At 51.6% G+C, this 22135-nt stretch overlaps 1 protein-coding gene across 4 annotated transcripts in view; it reads right to left on the minus strand.

Moving 5' to 3' along the window:
- Positions 1–22135, minus strand: part of ADAMTS14 (ADAM metallopeptidase with thrombospondin type 1 motif 14) — an 86721-nt gene that overhangs the window by 60980 nt on the left and 3606 nt on the right. The window lies entirely within an intron of this gene.

A 22135-nucleotide genomic window follows, 5' to 3' on the forward strand; every position in this document is an offset into this window, starting at 1 on the left:
TTGACTTTATACCTACTGTGTGCCTCCTATGGGCAGGGACAAATGGAAAAAATAGGCCCAAGAGCCGAGGGCTGCCAATGTCCTGCCTGGTGCTATGACGAAGTGTGGACACGTGTCCCAAAGGAGGTGCCATCTGTAGGTCCTGAAGGATGACTATCCATCAGGTTCCTGGTTGCAAGGATTAGAAATTCAACTCAAACCCCCGGCCTGAAGGGGAAGGTACTAGCCCCAGGACACACCTAGGGAGGGGCTAAGACTGGAAGTGAGAGGCCCAACACTCTTGCCACCACTCCCCTCAGCTCCTCCTACACCAGCTTCATCCTCCCTCCTCCCAGACAGGCTATATGTCCCCTGTCCTTGCAGACACATCTCCTCTCTGCCACCAGAGACAAGGAGATTCTCCCTTCACAGTCCCATCCAGGCAGAGTCACAAGGTCACCCAGGGACTGTCAGCCCAGGTTTCCACAGCAGGCAGAAGGGAGAAATTGTTAGGGTGCAAAAGAAACCAACCCGGGAAGGAAAGAGTATACCAGGTAGAGGGGAAGGACCCCCAGGTGAGGGTGGAAATGCAGGAAGGACAGTGTGGGGAGGGGACCAGGACATTCAGGCTCAGGCACAGAGGTTGAGCCCAAACCTGGACGAAAAGTGGTGGCCAAATCCAAAGGCCTCTGCCACTGTACGCCTGCAGAACTCCCCACGGGAGGCCTGTCTTCCAGCTGGTGGCTCCAGGCCCGGGACACACCTCCAAGGCCTACCGCAGCTTTATTGCCGTGAGGGCCTGTGATGAACTCTCAGCCAAGCCCTGCATGATTTATCCCATCCCCCTTTCTGCACCCGTGTCTGATACCCAGAGGGACTGTTCCTGCCCCTGGAACAAGCAAGCAAGAGACAGCATGAGTCAGAGGCCACTGCTCCACCCAGGCTACAGGCACACAAACCTGGCTGGTCCAGGGCAGTGGCCTGCGCGGTCTCGGTCCATCACACCTCTCAAGCTGCCTAGCAGAGGGCGAACTCTCCAGACCAGGAAGTGGAAGGCTCTGTTCAGACCCTCCCACGCACCAGGCACCTGGTCAAGGCCCTCCCCCATTCTGGGGCTTGGTTAAATGGCTCCACAAAGAGGATCCTTCAAACCTAGCACTCCCTGCCCCACAGCCTAGTGACTCCACGTGGCCTCCAGGGCTCAGTGTCTCATATGAGGGATACAGTTTCCAGAATGAAGCCACTGCCTTCCAGCCCGCCCCCTCCTTCTGGCCCACAATCATGGGCTACAGACCTTTCAAGATCATCGTGCTCGTCCCAGTCCGAGGCATTATACTTTGACAACCTCCCCAGTTAGGAGACCTCTAGCTTTTACTTGGATGCCTCCAGTGACAGAGAGCTCCCTCCCTCAAGATGTAACAGATTCTGTGTAGGGACACTCCTAACATTGTATTCAGCATGAACACACTTCCCTACTTTCCATCCTTTATAGTCTTCTTATCACTGTTATTAACAACAGTACCTGCCGCTCATATTTTTATATCTTATTTCATCTTTATAGCCCTATAAGGTAAGCAGTAATGTTAGACCCATTGCACAGATGTGGAAATAGAGGTTCAGAAGGGTTAAGTAACTGGCCCAAAGTCACCCAGCAAGTAAGTGCCAGCATTCTTAACTACAATACTGTATTACCTGGGTTCAGCCTCCAGGCCTGCTTCTGCTGTCAGGAGCCACTTGGAGCAAGAAAACATGGCTTTCCTAGTACCACCTGCAAATCCCTGGGCCTCTGGTCTGACCTTGCTGAGCAAGGACACTCATTCTCCAACTCTCCACCTCTGGGCAAAACCCTCCCATGGAGGCCAGCACACCTCTCACCAAGGATATGAGAAGGGAGGGCAGGGCACAGCCCATAAAAGAAATGGTCCCTCGCACTCCCCAGGTGACCTCCCCCAAGGATTCTTACCCCTACAGAGACCATCCTCATCACACCCTCACTGTTCTCAGCAGAATGGGAACCCCCAGGACCCTGGGTCTGGTCCAGCCTCCACACCCTTAGGCCTCTCCCCAGGAAAGGGTTAAAAGATCTGTCTTTCCCCATCCCAGTAAACTGTTTAGGACAAAGAAGCCAGACCCAAGCCCTGTCCTACGTTATCCGAGAAATAAGTTTCTAAATTTCTATGCGACTGTGGATTCCATCAGCCCCCAAGGGATCAGGGTGGAACCTCCCCAGAGATTGTCCTTGTCCCATTGCGTGCATCCTACCCAGGCCTCAACAGGCAGCTCTCATCCAGGTCTGGGCTCCTCCTGGGCCGCAGAGACTCTCCTCCTAGACAGAGAAGACAGGAAGGCAGGCTTGGCCACCAGACCGGGAGGCAAGATGGGCCCAGTTCCTTCCCCCTCAGACCTTGGTTCCCCTGTCTGCACAATGGAGGTTTGGCCCAAGTTCCCTTGAATCTCTGCCGTGGCCAGGAAACCAGGCACCACACAGCATAGACTGGCTGGCAGTGAGCACTTTCTGGCTCTCTGCCTCCTCATTAAAGTACTCCCGTCTCTCAATTTATTGAATGTTTATATTTCTGAAAAGTGGTGGCTAATTTTAAAGTGCTAAAATCAAATCAAATTTCTGTATAAAAAAATCAAGAAAAAATGAGAAATAAATTCTGGTAGGATGGAAAATAAATATCAGCCATATTGAATTTCCACCTATACCTTATTCTTTTACAAACAGTAAACAAATAGGAAATATGTACTAGATAGGTTCTTCACACAGTAAAACTAAAACAAAGAATCGTTGATTACACCCAATTGAGCCACATACCCATAGGCCCTTGTCCAATTTCCCCAAATGGAAATTCTCCAGTGCACAAATCTGGCCACTCTCAGCTGGGCTAGACTCCCTTTAATGTGGCTGCTTCTGAGGTGCCTTCCCTGGAAGGTGTGTGGCTGAATGATGGTGAGGGCGGAAGATGGGAAGGACTGTGGATTCTCCAACATGACATCGTTTTGGTTGCAAAGGTAACACATTCGGCTGCCTCTTCATCCAGAGGTCCCCAGGCCATGTTAACAGGTTTTCCAGTATGGGTTCCCCTCAGAGAAAGCCCCCAAGTTCAGGTGGAAGCCCAGGACACCCAAAGAAGACATGGTCACGTGGCAACTAGGGAGGTGAGTGCTGGCTTAGAAATCACCTTGTGTCCCGCTGTGAACCACAACTGAGCAAGTGCAGCGGGTCACCCACAGCTGTCTACTATCAGGATGAGGTCCCAAATATTATAGCAGGTAATTGAGGCCAAATTGTTTTGAAATCAGTACGTATGTGTGCATGCGTACATAAAAGTACATCTATTCTCAAATTGCACGTATGTGCATGTAAACTGGGAGGCAAGGGTACCCGGAGCCAACAAAGAGTTCTCCAAGAGGAGCACAGAAGAGATCCCCAAGGACTGGGAGACGTGTCAGACATGGGCAGGTACAGAGACAATGAGCAAGGACCTGGCCTGGGGTCCAGACAGTTGCAAGTGGCTTGGCTCTCAGGAGACAGCTGCAGGCCCTGGGAAAGGGGGATCCTAAGTCCCCTCGCCTGCTGCCGCTTGGACCAGCCTACCTTTGCCAAATGCCCAGAAGGGCTATTTCAAGATAGTAGCTTCAGTGAAGCCAGCTGAGGAGTGGGCCAGACTGCCTCTCCTTTCTCCTTCCAAGGCTGGCCTATCTGGGGCTTCCCCAGAGGAGAAAGTAGCAGAGCAGGCCACCTCTCAGCCAATCACCTCACCACCTCCCAAGAAGAGTGCATTCTTGGGTCTGAACTTGTTCTGGAATTTCTATCACAAGGGCTTTACTTCCACAGACACCCCTTGGTCAGCTGTGCTGTCTCAGGTTCTAGGCTTCCATCAAACCCAGCTTGAAACTGTTCCACTGTAGGAAACAAAAGAAAACCCAGCAACTGGATGCTGGGGTGATATACACAAGGATCAGAAATGGCTTCCACCAGATTCCTCAATGAGTGGCTGCTTCCCCTCAACAGGGCCACCTGCATCTGCATGCACTGTTCCCAGCCACTGCCAGCCACTCTCCTTGGCTGGACCACATGGGCTGCTACAACCCAGAAACCTCGACCGCAGGTGGCTCCTTCTCTTCCCCCACTGCCCTGCTCACCTAACCCTAGCACTTGGCTCCAGTTATTATTAAACTTCATCAGGACCTCCAAGGTGTGATCCTTACATCCTCGCTTCCCTTCTCACCACCTTGGACATCTAGGTCTAGTTGCACAATAATTCTCTTGCAAACACCCATACTCTGTCACCCACTTTCCCTCTATCCTGCTGTCCCAGGGAAGCTTCTCCACCCTGGTTCAGCCCAACCATCTACTTACTCCACGCCTGCACACAGGTGCCTACTGTTCTCACTTGAAATCAGCAGCTCACCTCACATGAGCATGAAGCTGAGGTTCTGTTGCACTTCCCTGTTAAGACTAACAGCTTAACGGTCTGTGTCCCAGCTCTCCCAAATGGCTCAGACCCCCAACACTGCCCCCCTGCCCAGTCTCATACTCCAAGGCTCCCACCACCCTGCTGCGCACTGTCCTCCCACAGCTGGGCCCCTTCTCCTCTTCTGTGGCTGGATGTGGCCCCCCCACTCTGTGCTCAGGATCACCTCTCTGTTACCTCCTCAAGGACTCAGCTCCTGCAGCTAGCACCCCCTTTCCAGCTTCATCACACTCTCCTTTCTACAAGACCATTCCTATCTGCATCCAAGCACACTCGAGTGTCCCGCATCTTTGAAACTCTCTACCTCCCATCCCTGCCCAGCTACTGCCTGTGTCACTGCTTCCCTCCACAGCAGAAAGCGTTGTCTACACTCACCGCCTCCATACCCCCTGGCTTCTCCTCTACCCACCTCAAGTGGCCTTCTAGAGCCACCACTTCCTGGAAACTGCTTACCTGTGACCACCACATGGCCATAGCCAGCAATCACTTCTTTGTCCTGGTCTCACACAGCTCCTCCCATCATCAGCTCTCCCTGGCATGTCCCCAGGACCATGGCTTTAGGTACTTCATGACTGCAAATGACTTCCAGTTTATATCCCCAGCCCTGGCTCCTCCTGAAATTCCTTTGTGATTATCCAACAGCCTCCTTGATAGAGACTGGATCTCCACTGGTCATCTCAAACTTTGGAACAGAACTCTGGGTTTGACTTCCAGACCCACTCCTCCCCTTGTCTTCCCCATCTCAGTAAATGACACTGCCTTTTTCCCAGTTGCTCTACCCCAAAATCAAGGAGGAGGGACAGGCTCAGTGATTTAGGTCTTTTCAAGTCCCCCAACCCTGGTGGTTCCATCAGTCAGTTCAGCTGAAAGCAACACCCTACATAACCTGCAGGGGCCAGAACCTCTAATGGGCCATCCGGGGCTGTTGTCTCTGATTCACGGCAGGTAAGAGAGGCAGCCCCACCCCTCACACCCCCACACCCTGGAACCATGGCTCCTGCAGGGACTCTTCAAAGTGACCCAGATCTCTTCCTCCCTTAACATGTCCTTAAGTCTTTATGAATCACATACAGCTTGCTAAGCTTGATGGGGGTAAGGTGGGGGTGCAAAAAGACATGAGAGACCGGCCTCTCCTCTCCTGATAAGGGACTTGTATCTGGAATATATAAAGAACTCTTACAACACAACCATTAAAAGACAACCCAGTTTTAAAGTGGGAAAGGGATCTGAACAGACGTTTCTCCAAGAAAGATCTACAAATAGCAGTAAGCACATGAAAAGATGTTCAATATCATCCGTCATCAGGGAAATGCAAATCCAAACCACAAAGAAATAGGACGGCTTGAATCAGAAAGTCAGATAACCAGTGTTGGCAAGGATGTGGAGAAACTGGAACCCTCATACATTGGTGGGAATGTAAAACAGCGCAGCCACTTTGAAAACGGTCTGGCAATACTCCTCCAATGATTAACAGCATTACCACATGATCCAGCAATTCCCCTTCCAAAGTGTAAGCACCCAAGAGAAAGAAAACATATGTCCACGCAAAGAAAAGTTGTTCATAGCATTATTCCTAGTACTCAAAAGATGGAAACAAGCCAAATGCCATCAATAGATAAATGGACAAACTATATATATATATATCCATACAATGAAATATTATTTTGCCGTAGAAAGGAATGAAGTACTGGTATATGCTACAAGATGGATGAATCTTGAAAATATGCCAAGTGAAAGAAGCCAGATGCAACAGGTCACATATTACATGATTCTGTTTGTATGAAGTGTCTTCAAACAAATAGAATAGGCAAATCCACAGAGATAGAAAGTAGATTCGTCACTGCCAAGGGCTGGGGTAATGTTGGATCGGGGGTGAATAGCTAAAGGCCACATAGTCTCTTTTTTAGGTGATGAAAATGGTCTACAGTTGACAGCAGTGGTGATTGCAGATCTCTGTGAATATAATTTTTAAAACCACTGAATTGCATATTTTAAATGGGCGAATTGCGTGGTATGTGAATTATATCTCAATAAAGCTATTAATTAAAAAGATAACATGCATGCATGGAGACGAGAAACATGCACAGAGATAATACACAAGCATGGAGAGGACACACAAAGGGATGACTCACACAGACGACAAACGCTCCAGCAAACACTCATGCAGAGACGACACGCATGTGGCACACAGACTGCCTGCTACCACGGAAGCGGGAGTCAGCGAGGCTGGGATGAAAGCCTGCCGACGCTGAGATTTCATCTAATTCAAACCTGATGTGGAAGCCCCAAGCCACAGGAGCTCTGCTGGAGGCTGGGGCTGCCAAGTCTTCAGCCCAAGCCAAAGAAAGTCTGAAAGCTGATTCAGACCGAGCTGCAGCCTTGGGGACAGGCAGGAAGAAGGAGCTCTTGGAGGATGGGGCTGAAAGCTGCCAGACTTGTCCACAACTGGCACGCTCTGCCATGTACATCTGCACGGCACCCCATACCAGCAGCACCAGCGCTGCCACAACAGGCCAAAGGTTCAAAGAAACACCAGGAAGCAGAGAGCCTCTGCCAGCTGGAGAGAGTTATCTGGGATGACCACTCGGCCACAGTTCCCAAGGTCATGACCTCTGCAGGCCCCACACCCTGGAAGATGCTAGGTGAAAGGCTACCGAGGTCTTGCTGAGCCCAGTGCATTTACAGCAAAAGTCTTTCTCAGTGGAGAAGCAATGTGGTGGGTAAATGCAGAGACCCTAGAGCCAGAGAGTTCCTGAGTTCAAATGCTGGCTCTACCACTCTCAGATCATGTAATCTTGGGACACTTACTTAACATCCTTGTGCTTCAGGATTATAACCACAACTATCTTGTAGGGCTGCTCTGAGAAAGCAATATACATAAGGCACCTAGGATGGTCCCGAGCATGCCACAAGGGCCATATTAGTGTTTGCATCTGCGGCCGTGATTCTCATGATCACCATTGTCACTTTGAAGTATGCATGGAAGCCCCAGTGGCTCAGGAGGGGAGCCCGCAGGATCAGTGCTGGGGGTGACATTCTGGAACCACAGGAGGGTTTGCATGTAGCCCCTGGCTCTGCTATGGCCTGTCTTTGACATGCTGATAGAGTTTGGATGTTTATCCTTTCCAAATCTCATGTTGAAATGTGATGTCCAGTGTTAGAGGCGGGGCCTGGTGGGAGGTGATTGGATCATGGGGGCAGATCCCTCATGAATGGTTTAGCACCATCTCCTTGGTGGTAAGTGAGTTCTCACTCAGTTCACACGAAATCTAGTTGCGTAAAGTGTGTGGCACCTCCCCCATCTCTTTTGCTCCCGATGTCACCATGTGGCATGCCAGCTCCTCTTCCTTCCCACCATGATTGCAAAATTCCTGAGGCTCTCACCAGAAGCAGGTGCTGGAGCCATGCTTGTACAGCCTGCAGAATCATGAGCCAACTAAAATTCTTCTTTATAAATTGCCCAGCCCCAGATATTTCCTTATAGCAACATAAAAATGGACTACCACACATGCCCAGATGTCCTGCCTGTAAGTGGAAAGAAGTTCTCAAGAAAAAAAAAGAATACCAGTGGTTGAACGTCCTAAGGGGAAAAGTCTTTACCCCCCAAAAAGGGACTGATAGAGGATGATTTTAAAGGTGAAAAAGACCTGCAGACAAACGGTTGGGCAGAAACATACGCAGCTGTTAGGGACTTGTCTTTAGGCAATAAGACTGTAGGCAATTTCTTTCTCTTTAAACTTTTAGGTATTTTCTAACTTTTCTATGATGTCCTTATCTCAAAAGGCACACCTATTCTGCACAGAGTGTGTGCCTACCACAATGAACACAGAATCAACTCCCATTCCCTAAACAAAGTTTACAAAAAGGGAAGCAAACATAATGTATCTCTCCTTCTCTGTCATTCAACTTCCCTGCAAAGTAGTGTAGAGGCTTCGCTGGGGAGGGAAACACCTGGGGTTCCATCCCAGCAGGGTCCTTCCCAGCTGTGCGGCACCAGCCCTCTCTCGGCCTCAGATTCCGTATCTGAAACCAAATAGTGGATGGGAAGATGAAATAAGGCATGGGAAATGGCCCTCCTGGAGCCGGGTTCACAGCAGGTGGTGGTCTTTTCCTTTACTTCCCTCCTCCGCCTGGCTCTTCTGGTCTGAAAGACCTGACCCCAGCTACTGACCTGACACACAGTAGGCTTTCCAGGAGGCAACAGCAGCCATTCTTACCCCTAGATAGTCATTAAAATCACCTGGAGGAATTTACAAAACTACGGCGATACGGTGACCTCCCAGACCAATGAAATCAAAACCTGATGGGTGGGGCTCAGGAGTCAGTGCATTCTGGAAGCTGCTGGGTGATTCAGACATGCATCCAGGGCTCAGAACCACTCATCCAAACCCTGGAGGCTTTCAAACAGTGGAATGGCAAGAAAAGGGACATTTAGAATGGCACGAAAAGGGACATTTAAGTAGTCATCCATGTTTCATAAAGAGAGCAATAGCAGCACAGGTGTGTTCATCATAACACCAGAAATGGGCAAGTAAGAGAGGAAACGAGCATACAATAAGTACGTTCCCTGAGAGGGGACACAGGGAGTCCAGCTGGCTGGGTTACCGCACGCCTCTTACTTCATGATCAAGGGCCATCCAGACCACAAGTGATCCAGCGTGGGGGAAGCCTGGGAGGTAGAGGGAGCAGCTGTGACCTGCTGAGTGGCCAAGGACTAGTCAATGCCCTCACAGCCATCCAAGCTGGGGGTCCATAGTGCAGAGAGTGAGGACAATTATTAGGAGTCCCTCTGTGCTAATGTTGATGACGAAGGTGATGACTGGCTGTCCTCCAGCACCTTGGAGAACAGAGCTGCTCAGATCATCAAAAGCTTGAAGTTTTGTTTTTTTCTTTGTTTTTGTTTTTTTTTTTTAACAGGGTCTCACTCTGTCCCCAGGCTGGAGTGCAGTGGCACGATCTCTGCTCACTGCAACCTCTGCCTCCCGGGTTCAAGCGATTCTCCCACCTCAGTTTCCCGAGTAGCTGGGACTACAGGTGTGCATCCACACCCAGCTGATTTTTGTATTTTTAGTAGACACGGGGATTCACCATGTTGGCCAGGCTGGTCTTGAACCCCTGACCTCAAGGGATCCACCTGCCTTGGCTTCCCAAAGTGCTAGGATTACAGGTTTGAGCCACCGTGCCCAGCCAAAAGCTTGAAGTTCTTAAAGGAGGGGTGGTCACTTTTTATTTCTACTCCCCTTCCCCGCCAACAGGCAGATGTCCTGGCCCAGAGGCAGGACCTGTAGGTGCTCAGAGACTGCCTTATGCTGCAAACCCCTCACTCTGGAGCCCAGCCAGACTCAGGGCAGATCATGCCAGGCCAGCAGCCACCCTCAGATTCCATTCCCGAGTGCCCAGGAGCCAAGCGGCTCTGAGGCTTCCCCCTCTGTCACCATCATAGCCCACCAAGCTCGGCGAAGGAGCTCTGCCTGGCCCCTGCTTGGCCCTGAGTCCTGGCAGCAGCCATGGCTCCAGGATGAAGAGACAGGAAGCAGCCCTCAAGTGCCAGCAGGCGGTGTGGCTGCCAGGCCCTGAGCGGAGGAGCGGCACCCTGCGTGGAGGCCCTGCAGTTTGAATGCTGCCACTCAGATGCACACCAGCTGACAGTGAGCAGCACTGGGCAAGGTGCTGCACCCTTGGCAGTGGAGAGCAGGCCCAAGAGAGGGCCCCACAGGTCACTGTCCCAGCCAGGCCTCCCCTCCGAATGAGCCCTACAGCAGCCTGGCCCAGCGGGTCGCTGACTAGTTTTAAACCATGCCTCCCACGTGAGATCACGCACATAGATGTTTATCACTGCATCTGATGCATAGCCAGGTCTGTAGTGAGCTGCCGATGAGGGACTTGGCAGTGGTCAAGAGACAAGTTCCCTCCAGAATGCAGGTAAGCATGGGAGAATGCCAGGCTAGCTCTAGACCCACAAGTGGCTCCTGATGACACAATGACCCTCCAGGTATCACTGGCCAGTCTCCTCTGCAAAGGGTGGAAGGAGCAGATGAAACACAATTGGCCAGAAGACCCCAGACAGGTGGCATGGTCCTGTCCTTAACCCTGCCCAGGGACCAGCACCACTAGCACAGGTTCCAGATTTGGCCACACTCTTACAGTTCACCTGCCAGGCACTAGCAGCACAAATGCCCACACTGCAGCCACCAGACCCCCTCTCCAGACCCCCTCCCTTCACATGTTCACCTATGTCTCTGTAACTTGCTTCTCCTAAACCCTTGCCTGCAATAGCACATATTCACTCATTCATTCATCAGATGATGACTGAGAAGCCCCTGATCTAGGTGCTGGAGACACAGCCAAAAATTACTCTTTGCATGGAGCTAACATTCTACAGCAGGGTGGTGACAGGCGATAAATAACTAGAAATATGTGACATACCAAATGGAAGGAGCCATGGAGAAGAGAGGACTGGAGCTGGAAATTGTGAATAAGGTTGCCAGGGAGGACGTCGCTCTGAAGGTGACATTTGAGTGAAAGCCTGAGGGGTCTGAGGGGCAGGCCCTGGCAGTCCCTGGGGAGGAATGTTCCCTTCAGGGAGGGCAGTGAGGAGGAGCGATGGTGGCCCAGGGCCTGGCTGGCTTCTCTGGGAGGAATGCCGCGAACCATGGAGGACTCGGATTGTAACAGGACTGCCCAGGCTGCTGTTGGCGAATACACTGCAGGGGCAAGGGAGCGCAGGGAGGCGAATGCCATCATCTGGGAGAGACAGGAGGTGGCTCACACCACCCCAGTGCTGGTTATTCTTATTATGCTGTGTTGGTTTCCCTTTTAGAATTACCAGCAACAAAAATCCCCACAATGGAGCCACACAGGACCCGTTCTGTACCAGAGCCACAGTTCCCATGGGCCTCCGCGCCTTCGCCCCTGCTGTGCACCCCACTAGGAATGCCCCTTCCACCCAGCTCGAAGGCCACCCCATCACTGCTCCCTCCTTTGTGCTCTGTGGTGGTGGCTCTTGGCAGGTGCTCTATCCCTGTCCAGGTATCTCTGTCCCTCTTCTAGACGTGAGCTTCAGGGGGATGAACTGGTTGGTGCTGCGCAACTGACTTTGGAATGAAACCATGCTAAACAAGCACCCTTTGGGTCAGGCCTTAAAACAAACTCCCTTGGGTATACCACCCTTGTGAGAGATCCGCTTCCCCAAAACTGTGGCCGTGGATTAGGGGAGGGCATATTTTACCTAGCATCTCCCTACGCAGGGACTATGAATTTTGAAGTGACAAAGCCTCAAAGGCACGATGCACCCAGGCCAGCAGTCGGCCAGGCTGTGGAACACAGGCCTCTTCAGGCTGGAGGAGCTAACTCATAGAGTGTGAGGCCCTGCCAGCCTCAAGGGGTGGATGTGAACCTCTGCCTGGGGGGCGGGAGTGGCTTGGAGGGGAAAGTGACAGGCTGTTTCTGGACAGACCAAAGGTGTAAATATGTGGCTGGCTTAAAAGCAAAGGCTGACAAAGGCCTTCAGCCACCCGTTGGGAACAGAGTTTGCATTCAGACCAACCTGGTCCTAACAAACGATCTCACCTCCAGACATTTCTCTAAAAAGGGGCCTGTTCTACTGCCCCATCAGCCGTGTTACTGAAAGCAGAAGAAAATTAGACTGCAGGGTTTTTAAATGTTCCATGACAAGTAATGTGTACATAACAGCAGCCCTCTCCCTCTCCAATATTTTGAAAATGGATAAAACAGCAGCACTGGTGACTTGAGTCTGAGAAACACCAGAAGGTTCCGTTTGAGCATCAAATCCCACTAACTGGGCCATTGACATCTGTTTTTCTTAGTTGGCCTCCCAGCTTCAGGGAAGACAATGACATGCAGAAGTTGAGCAGCCCTCCCCCTCACAGTGGGAGCCTCATAAACACCTCTACTCAGTACCCCCAGGCCCCTTCACCTCCCACCACCATTAGACCAATCACTTTTAGCATTAATCATTCTGAAGCTGTTGCCACGGCTACCGTATCAGGCTACCGTATCACGGGACAGCACACAGTTTACGACCTTGAGTCTCTGTTCACATATGCTTGGTCTTTCCACTGACAGGAGAGGCTGCCTGGAACTGCGAGAGGAACATTGCCTGGGAGTCAGGAACCTTGGTCCTTTGGTGCCCTGACACCTGACACTCACCTGCTATTCCATGACCCTGGATCTCCTCCCCAACTTTAGCCTCGGCTTCCTCTGCTGGAAAATGAAGAGGGAGCTAGAGGGCCCCAAAGCCTTTTCCAGCCACAGCTGTCTCCAACTCAGGCCAAAGTCAGGGTGAATGGTGGAAAGTACGCTGAGCTGGGATCCCGGCAGGTTTTCATAACACAAGGGTATCTGCAGGTGCCTGAGCTTATGTTGACAGGGAGCTCCTTGGTGCTGCTAAGGATGAAGCAGCATGTAAATATTATCACTGTTGTTGTTTTTAGGGCTTTGAAAGCAGGGCAAGACCCACATGCTGAAAATGGAATGCTGGGCCTGGTGGATGGTTTGGGAACTTTCCACTGCAGTGCCTGGGAATGTGGAATCTCCTGGGCCCTCACTGAGAGCCCACCCTGGGCCTGTACCACCCTGGGGCTGGAATGTAGATGGAGAGACAAGCACAGCCCCCATTACTCTCACCAGCCTGCTAAGCAGCCCTCAGGCCGCCCTCCCTCCAGCCAGTGCCTGAAGACACAGAGGAAGAAAAATAAAACCAGCCCTTGCTGGAATGGGAGGCCGGCTCTGCTCCGGAGGAGCCGCAGTGAGGTGATGTCTGGCTTTTATTCCATATCATAAATAAGTTATTAATCCAGGGCAGACAGTGAGGCATGGTCATGAGGAGACAAGGGAGGTAAAACTGCAAGATCAGACTGGCTGGAGGACTGGAAAACCACCCAGGACCCAGGACCCAGGCCCGGGGCCTCTGCTCAGACAGACAGCGGCCCAGACAGGAGGGGGCCTCTGGAAAGCAGGGGGAAGAGCCCTGGCATGGGTGCCCAGAGAGCTGGAGACAAACCTGCTGTGGATCCTGCCTCAGTTTCCTTATTTATTCTAAGACATCAGCAGGAAGAAAAAGAAATGCTAACTTTTATTTCTCCAGGCACTGTGGCAGCACTTTAAGTGCATAATTTCTAACCCACAAAACTACAAGGTAGGGACACCCACTTTACAGATACATAAACTGAGGCTCAGAGACGTCAAATCACTTGCCTAGGGGCAATGTGGAAGAATATTTGCAAAGATGGCTGCAACTTGTCCTCTTGTTTCTGTGCACCATCTCTTTACAATGAGACTTTACCACTCCTTCCCTCAAATGGAAGAGTCCATTTCCCCACTCTTGGAAAATTTTGTCCAGCTTTATGGCTTGCGTTGACCAGCAGAATGTGCAGAAGTGATCTTATGCCATGATATGGTTTGGATCTGTGTCCCCACCAAATCTCATTTCAAATTGTAATCCCTAATGTTAGAGGTGGGACCTGCTAGGAGGTGATTGAATCACAGAGTCGGTTTCCCATGAATGGTTTAGCACTATCTTCTTGGCACTGTTACCGTGACAGTGAATGAGATCTGGTTGTTTAAAAGTGTGTAGCACCCCCCTCCCCCGCTCTCTATCTTGCTCCTGCTCCCGCCATGGGAGATACCTCACTCCCCTTTGCCTTCTGCCATGATTGGAAGTTTCCTCAGGCCTCCCCAGTAGTGGAAGCCGCTATGCTTCCTGTACAACCTGCAGAACTGTGAGCTGATTAAACCTTTTTTCTTTCTAAATTACCCAGCCTCAGTTTTTTTTTTATAGCAGTGCAAGAATGAACTAATACATGCAACTCCCAAGGCTAGGCCTCAAGGGGTATTCTAGCTTCCACCTTCCCCCTGTTGGAGTGCTACCCTGAGACGGCCTACTGGAGGATAACTGGCCACAGAGAGAACTGAGGCCGCGCGGCCTACAGCCAGCACCATGCTGGTCATGTAAAAGAAGCCAGCTTGGGCCTTCCAGCCCAGCCCACCCTTCAGCGGAGCACAGCCACGTGAGCAGGCCGGAGCAGGCAGGGGAGGAACCAGCCAGCCCACCCACAGAGTTGTGAGGAAGGACACAATGTTGTTTTCAGTTCCAAGTTTTAGACTGATTTGTTACACAAGAATGATAACTGATAGTCACTCAGTTTCCCACCCTGCCTATTTCCCCAGGAGAGCCTGTGCTGCCCACCTCCTGGAATTTGGCTGGGATCAAGACACTCCCATGCAGACCACAGCCCCTCTGTGTCCTCCAGGCCCTCACGTTGCCCCAATCACGAAGCAGTGACTTCCTCTTTCCACACTGAAGACCCACAGTCACCCTGGCAGGCAGGTCAGGAGAAGCCCCCTTTCTCTCCAAAGTCTCCCTTTCTTGTTTCGTGTGCTGCAAACACGAATTGCCGAGAGGGACCCAGTATTTCCCAGGAAACCGGGTTATCTAAGTGGCAAACATGAGAAACCAGCTCCCACTCTCAGAGAGGGCGCGCACCCTGAAGACACAAACTTGCTCACGAAGGGAGTGCTGAGGGCGGGGAGGTAAACGGGTTTCCCCTACACGCCCACTCGGCCCACGGAGAGTGACTACGTGAGCACATGCAGGGGGGTCTGAGGCCCAGGGACAGCGTGCCACAGCGGGCCTGCAGGGCCTGCCAGGGCACAGGAGGGCAAATGGCAGTGTGCGTGCCTCAGCAGTCACCACCTCTGGCCTAGGAGCAGATGGCCAGATAGCCACGGAGAGGACGACAGATGCTGTCCCCTCATCTAACTACAGGAGTTTATGCCTCCTCACCCAGACGGTTGTCCGGCAGGCCCAGTGCTGGGTCATGAGGACACACAGGTGACCACTCTCTGCCCTGCACCTCTGGGAACTACAGGTGGGAATGTTCAGGGCCAGCAGCAAACTGAAGGAGAAGCAAGGTGCACCCTGAGAAAACTAACGGGCCTGAGGGGGTCCAAGGCCAACACGGGCTCTGTGTGCCCCACTGAAAACCCAGAGACCCCTCTGGGAGTGGCAGCCAGAAAAATGGGGTGCTCTTGACTTCTTTCCTGCCACCATCCCCTCAGACCTGGTAGACTCAACCAACCAGTAATCCACACCATGTAATAGCAACAGCTGAGTGTACTGGGGACTGCACTAAACCCTTTACACACAAGACAACTGTATGAAGTGATTACTATTATGATCCCCACTTTCCAGATGAGAAAACCGAACCACACAGAGGTGAGCTAACTGCTCAGGATCACGGCATGTAACAGGCAGAGCTGGGATTTCAGGCCAGGCGGGCTGGTTCCAGGGTCACACTCACCCCCCAGCACATGCTGCTGAGCTCACAAGCAACCCAAGGCCTCCAGCTAACAGCCTTGCTGGGTTTGGTTCATACAATGGCTTAAGAATTACCTAAAAATCCATATTTCCCATTTCTCCTACAATACTCAAACCTCTTATAATACCAGAGTGGCACTGGAGTGGGCAAGTCCTCTCCCTTTTGCCATAATCCCACCCGCTATGACTACCCAGTCCTCTTCTCTTTCTTCTGTTACCTGCTTACTCCTGGTGCATCTGAAATTTCCACCTCCTGCCCCTCCAACCCAGGGGCCCAGCCTTAAGCTCAATGCTCCAGGAAATGCACACATTTAAGACAGTCTCTGATTTCTAGGAACTGGTAGTTGAAATGGGAGATACATCAAGTGAGGGGACAGGGAAGGTGTGAACAGCACAGCAAAGGCAGGGGGCTGAAAAGTGAGGTGAGAGCAGGCCAGCCTGGACAGGGCAGGGGCGGGGACAGCAGTCTGTGAGCTGGAGCCCATAAGGCTAGAGAGGCAGGTCAGCAAGGCAGCAAGGCCTGCACCAATGTGGGGCCACACACAGGGCTCTGGTGCCCCCTGCCCCTCCCAGGGTCTCTAGGCACACATGTGTGAGGGCAGGAGGCCTGCAGGTCAAGACGTAAGGGGACAAGCCAGCTGGGTGTCTGGGAGGGGGTTGGTCACAGTGAGACTCCAAGCCTCCACACTCCACACCTCCAAAGCAGGGTGGAATGTGGTGCCGACCCGCAGCTTCCCAGGGCGCCCCCAGGACGCCTACTCACTCATCCAGCCAGTCAAGAGCAGCCCCCGGGGCAAGGACAGGCATTTGGCACAGGAGACCAAAAAGCCACAGACAAGTCTGCTGTGCACCAGCATCGACCTGGAAGGATGAGTGTCTTTCTCAAACACTAATGTGACTCCTGTTTACAAACCTCCATGGCTCCCCATGATGCCAGGGGTAAGGCCAAGCTCCATGGTGAGGTTGACATTTTCCAATTAGATTTTCACCATTCTCCCTCTCCCACGGAGAGCTGAAATGACCTGCCATTTCCTGAATCTTGCAGAGACACAGGATTTCCTTCCCTACAGAATGACTACAATTCTCACTCCGTGGCTTTGAAAACTCCTACTGATCCTTTAAAACCCAGCCCAAATGTCCCCTACCCTGGAAGCCTTCCCTGAGCACCCCTCCTTCTCAGTACTCACCTCCAAGCCACCCCTGGCATGCATTATGCTTCCCTGTATTCCCACAAATCACTGAAGCTTAGTATGGTCTGTGTTGCTTTTTACTGTCTACTGTGCAGTTCAGCCTCCCCTTTAAACCGTGGGCTTCTGGAGTACAGGGGCAGAGGGCTGAGTTTCATCCCTGCATCCCCAGGACTTGGCCAAGGGCCAGTCAGATAATGCCAATGATCTATATATCATTGCAATAAAGGGACTCTGATGATATTTGTAATATTTATCATTATTAATAATTACTGTTAAAAAGTAATCACGATTGGCCGGGTGTGGTGCCTGTAATCCCAGCACTTTGGGAGGCAGAGGCAGGTGGATCAGCTGAGGCTGAGGTCAGGATTTTGAGACCAGTGTGGCCAACATGGTGAAACTCTGACTCTACTAAAAATACAAAAATTAGCTGGGCATGGTGGTGCACGCCTGTAGTCCCAGATGCTCAGGAGGCTGAGACAGGAGAATCAGTCGAACCCAGGAGGCGGAAGTTGCAGACTTTTATCCATTTTTTAAGGCCCTGCCATAAACCATGTCCTGCACTTTGCCTTATCTCATTTAATCCTCTGAACAACCCCATAGACAACTGTTCCTCTGCCCTTCCTACAGATGAGGAATCTAAGCATAGGGAGATGAAGACACTCACTCAAGGTCCCACAGCTGATCTGTGCTGGAGTGAGCACATCCTGCTCTTTCCCCCAAACTAGACTATTTTCTTGGAATTACAAACACGACCTTTCATGGGGCCCTTCCATAGGCCAGGTGCTTTTAGTAACAGGTTTATTTTATTTTTTTTATTTATTTATTTTTTGAGACAGAGTTTCGCTCTTGTTGCCTAGGCTGGAGTGCAGTGGTGCAATCTTGGCTCACTGCAACCTCCACCTCCCGGGTTCAAGCGATTCTCCTGCCTCAACCTCCTGAGTAGCTGGGATTACAGGCATCCCCACCACGCCCGGCTAATTTTGTATTTTTAGTGGAGGCGGGTTTTCTCCATGTTGGCCAGGCTGGTCTCGAACTCCCGACCTCAGGTGATCCACCTGCCTCAGCCTCCCAAAGTGCTGGGATTACAGGCATGAGCCACTGCGCCCAGCCAGTAACAGGTTTATTGAGATGTAACATACCATATAATTCACCCACTTAAAGTGCATATTGTAATTGTTTTTAGTATATTCACAGAATTGTGTAACCACTGCCACAATTTTAAAATATTTTCAGCCTCCCATAAAGAAGCCCCTTACCCTGAAGTTCTCAACTCCCCCCACCCTACCCCACACTGTAGTCCCATTTTAAAGACAACAGGGAGGTGCTGAAAGAGCTTCTGTGACTTGTTCAGTGGTGAGCAGCTGGGCTGGGATGCAGCCTCCCCTGCCCCTCCCAAAGCCGTCTGCCAGGGTCTACTCAGTATAACCCATCAAAAATGCAAGATCTGCAGAGAGTGGAAAACAGAACCAGATGGTGACAAATCTTACACGTGTGGCTGCTTCCGCGCCAGGCCCTGACTCACAGAGGCACTGAAGGCAAAGGGGGAAACACGGTGCAGCCAAGCTCCCGTCACCCCATCGCAGGGCATCAGGCCCCAGGGCCTGGGGAGGCAGAGATGGCCGTAGGAGAAGCAACCCTTCAGGAGGCTGGTGGCCTGGATTCTAGATGGGCACAGTGAGCATGCACCCCACTGAGAAGCAGGGACCCCACTCTGCCGACCCCAACCTTGCACGCCACAACTTCTCCAGGATCCATAAAGAACTGGTCCCCACCCCATGTTCCTCCCAGGTGCAGAGTGTTAGTGGCTCTGAAGAGTGGCCCGTCAGGTCACTGGACACATTCCCAGTCTGGGACTCTCAGGTCTAACAGCATCCCAGGCTAGCTGCCCACAACCCCAGAGGAAGTACTTTGCAGGCAGGACCAGGCCCCGCCCCCACATCCCTTATTTCCTGCCCCTGAACATCCTCAAGACTGGCTGGGTCAGTCATTCTTTCTGCTGGTCAGGGGCCTGGCACTATCTTTCATGTTTATAATGTCTGAACAGTCTTGAGCAATTGCTACCTCCTCCAGGGAAACTTCCTAGATGCCCTAACCAAACTAAACAGGTCCTTCTCCTGCTGCCTCTCACTAGATTCTCAAGTTTGCTTTTATGACTGGGTCCCCATTAACCTACGAACCCCTCCAGGGCAAGGGCCCTGCTTTTTCATTCCTGGATCTTTCTCTTTCCCCTCCCACAGCTAGGACACCCAGAAGGCCCTCCATAACAGTGGGTGGGAAGTAAGATAAAGTATCCCATACCCCAGTGTTAGGCATGAATTAACCACAATGTAGGAGGGAGCCATCAACTACAGGTTTACAGGGGCCTGGCTCCAAACTCCAACAAGGTCAGCCCCATGCCACAAAGCACCAATGCCAGAGCTGGAAGGGGTCTGAGCTTACACATTCCAGCTTCCTTAATGCACCCAGGAGGCAACTGAGGCCCAGAGAAGGGGCCAGCTTGCTCAGAGTCACGCAGTCATTATCTCTCAACTCCCAGCCCAGCCTCTTCAAGAGAGCAACCTGCCCCATCCCTGCCCCACACCCCTTCTTCCTTCCTGCCCTTCCTTCAAGGTCAGACCAAGCCCCCCTGCCCCGCGTGTCTTCTAGGGTCCACTCCCCAGCCCCACCTGACATGGTGCTCCTTCCTCTGTCCAACCATCACTAGCCTGCTCAAGCTCTTCCCCCTGCCCAGAAGGCCCTCCCCACCCCCTGACCCCAGCAAACTTCTACTCATCCTTCAAGGCCCAGTTCAAATGTCACCTTCTCTGACATCAAAGAAAACAATCACTCCCATTTACTGAGCACCCATCCCCACTGTGTTCTAGAAAACCAAGTGAATGTTGAAACTACTGGTGGGTTTCCCCCTGCATGGCACCCAAGTTCCTCGAGGACAGGGACCTGACTCTCTGCAAAGCAGGAGTAATAACAATATCTGCATACACACTTCAGAAGATTGAAGGAAGCAAAAGAGCTTTGTAAACTATAAAGTCCTGTACTAATGGAAGCTATCTGTATTATCTTCGTATCTCCGCCTATGACTCAGTTTCCTCATCTGCAAATGGATGGAGTTAATAAAAGCACATACACGTATGCATGCTGTGTCTGGGCCACAGGAAGGACCCGTTACTGTTGCTGTCATTATCTGTGTCACTTTCATTTTCTTTATGATTTCCTGTGGACCTTGTCCATGGTCAGCACTCAGTACAAAGTTTTTGAAATGAATGACTTTGGCATTTGAGATGTTAGAGAATATGGGATTAAAATCCAGAGACCATGTAAAGATGCAGAATTCAATCTTATCAGAAATGCTACACCGTGGCCTTTGAGTCCAAAGGTGAGCTCAGCTGGGTCACTGGGACACAGCCCCTTGCTGTCACGGGACACAGGGCCATTTCCTGGAGTGGGCAGAAAGTCAAGGAATCCCAGCCTGGGGTGACCTCTGTGCCGGCGGCCCCAGTGGAAGGCAGTCAGGGAGTACCACTCCCAGGGCCTGGAGGGGAGGCTTCCAGATACTGGACTTCAGGACTGGCCTCTGGAAACAGCCAGGGTACATGTTGTGGTCCAGCCTGAAGCTCAGCCCAGTGAAGTCCATTTCTGCCCCTCACCAAGGGGAGGGGGACCCAGGCAAGTCACTTCCTAGAGCCTCAGTTCTATACCAGCTACCCAGCAAGCCTCCAGAAGCCTGTACCTGGACAGCCTCTGAGACCCGATCCGGCTTCAGCAAATGCCACACAGAATCGATTCCCATCTCCCAGGAAACATCAAGTATAGTCCCTCTTTGGACAAATGAGAAGAGTAAAGCTCAGAAATGGGGAGGGGGTGACTTGCCCAAGGTCACACAGCTAATGAGAACATTTACTCAGAGGCCACCAAAAATCAGCAACACCCTCTGAGGAATCCCCAGCCCCAGGCCCACTGAACAGCCCCACCTCCACCATCCGCCAGCCCCCAAAACCAGAGCATGAAGACTTGTCACCATATATGCTACACCATGTAGCCATGTGATCGTGCTTCAGGAGTGCTAGCTCAGGGTCCTTCATGGCCCTCCCTGGTCCCTGTGGCACCTAGAGGTCAGTCACTACTTGTCAATGGGCTGCTGAGCTGGTTCAATGATAAGGGAGGTTTTCAGGATGCAAAGGGGGTGGGGAGTCACTTATTATTAGTGACGGTCATCCTCAGTTTAGGTTCTCACCATATATTGAGCATCTCCTCTGTGTCTCGCTCCAGGAGGGTAGTCAGAGAAGCTGGAGCCCTAGCCCTGTCACTGAGGAGCTTACAGCCTACCTGTGTGATGACTTTAGAAGGAATTCACCATCTAATTCAGTTCAGCTGCTGGCTTGCACCAGCACTTTCTCTCCATCTGCATGGATACTGTATCCCTGGATGATTCCTAACATCACTTGGGATTTTCAACCAAAACTTGTGGCCATGGCATAGCTCTAGCCAGCGGGGTGACCAAGGGCCCCTGTGGCACAGAGCCGCAGAGCCAGAGTGGGCTGGCGGCGGAGGCTCAGCCCAGACACCTGACAAGGCCTTAGGCTCCCCCAGCTGCCCTGACAGTCTGCTTTCTCCAAGTCCGCTCTCGGGAACTCTTGCATCAGTTCACCTGCAGAGTTTGGTAATGATCAGATCCTGGTCCCTCCCCTGAGAGGCAGATTCTGCGCACCTGACAAGGTGCTCAGGTGATTCTAGTGCATGCTCAACTATGAGAACCAACTACCATGTAGATAAGCCCTCTCCATGAGGGCCCTACCACCTTCAATGGGATGAAAATTTATTCTGGGGAAGGCAAAAATATTACACCTTTGAATATATAAAACACAGATAGATATTCAGTGTATAAACAGATATTCAGTATATCTGTGTTATTAAAATTGCATGAGGAAAGCCAGGCACAGTGACAAGCACCTATAGCCCCAGCTCCTGGGATGCGGAGGCAGGAGGATGGCTGGAGGCCAGGAGTTCGAGGCTGCGGTGCCCTGTGTTTGTGCCTGTGAATAGCCACTGCACTCCAGCCTGGGCAACATAGTGAAAATCCACCTCTAAAAAAAAAAAAAAACCTCATCGTGGGGTGGACTGATGATTGGGAGGAAATGTCTAAAACATTT

The sequence above is a fragment of the Gorilla gorilla genome, chromosome 8, assembly GCF_029281585.2.
Source record: "Gorilla gorilla gorilla isolate KB3781 chromosome 8, NHGRI_mGorGor1-v2.1_pri, whole genome shotgun sequence".
NCBI classification, from domain to species: Eukaryota; Metazoa; Chordata; class Mammalia; order Primates; family Hominidae; genus Gorilla; species Gorilla gorilla.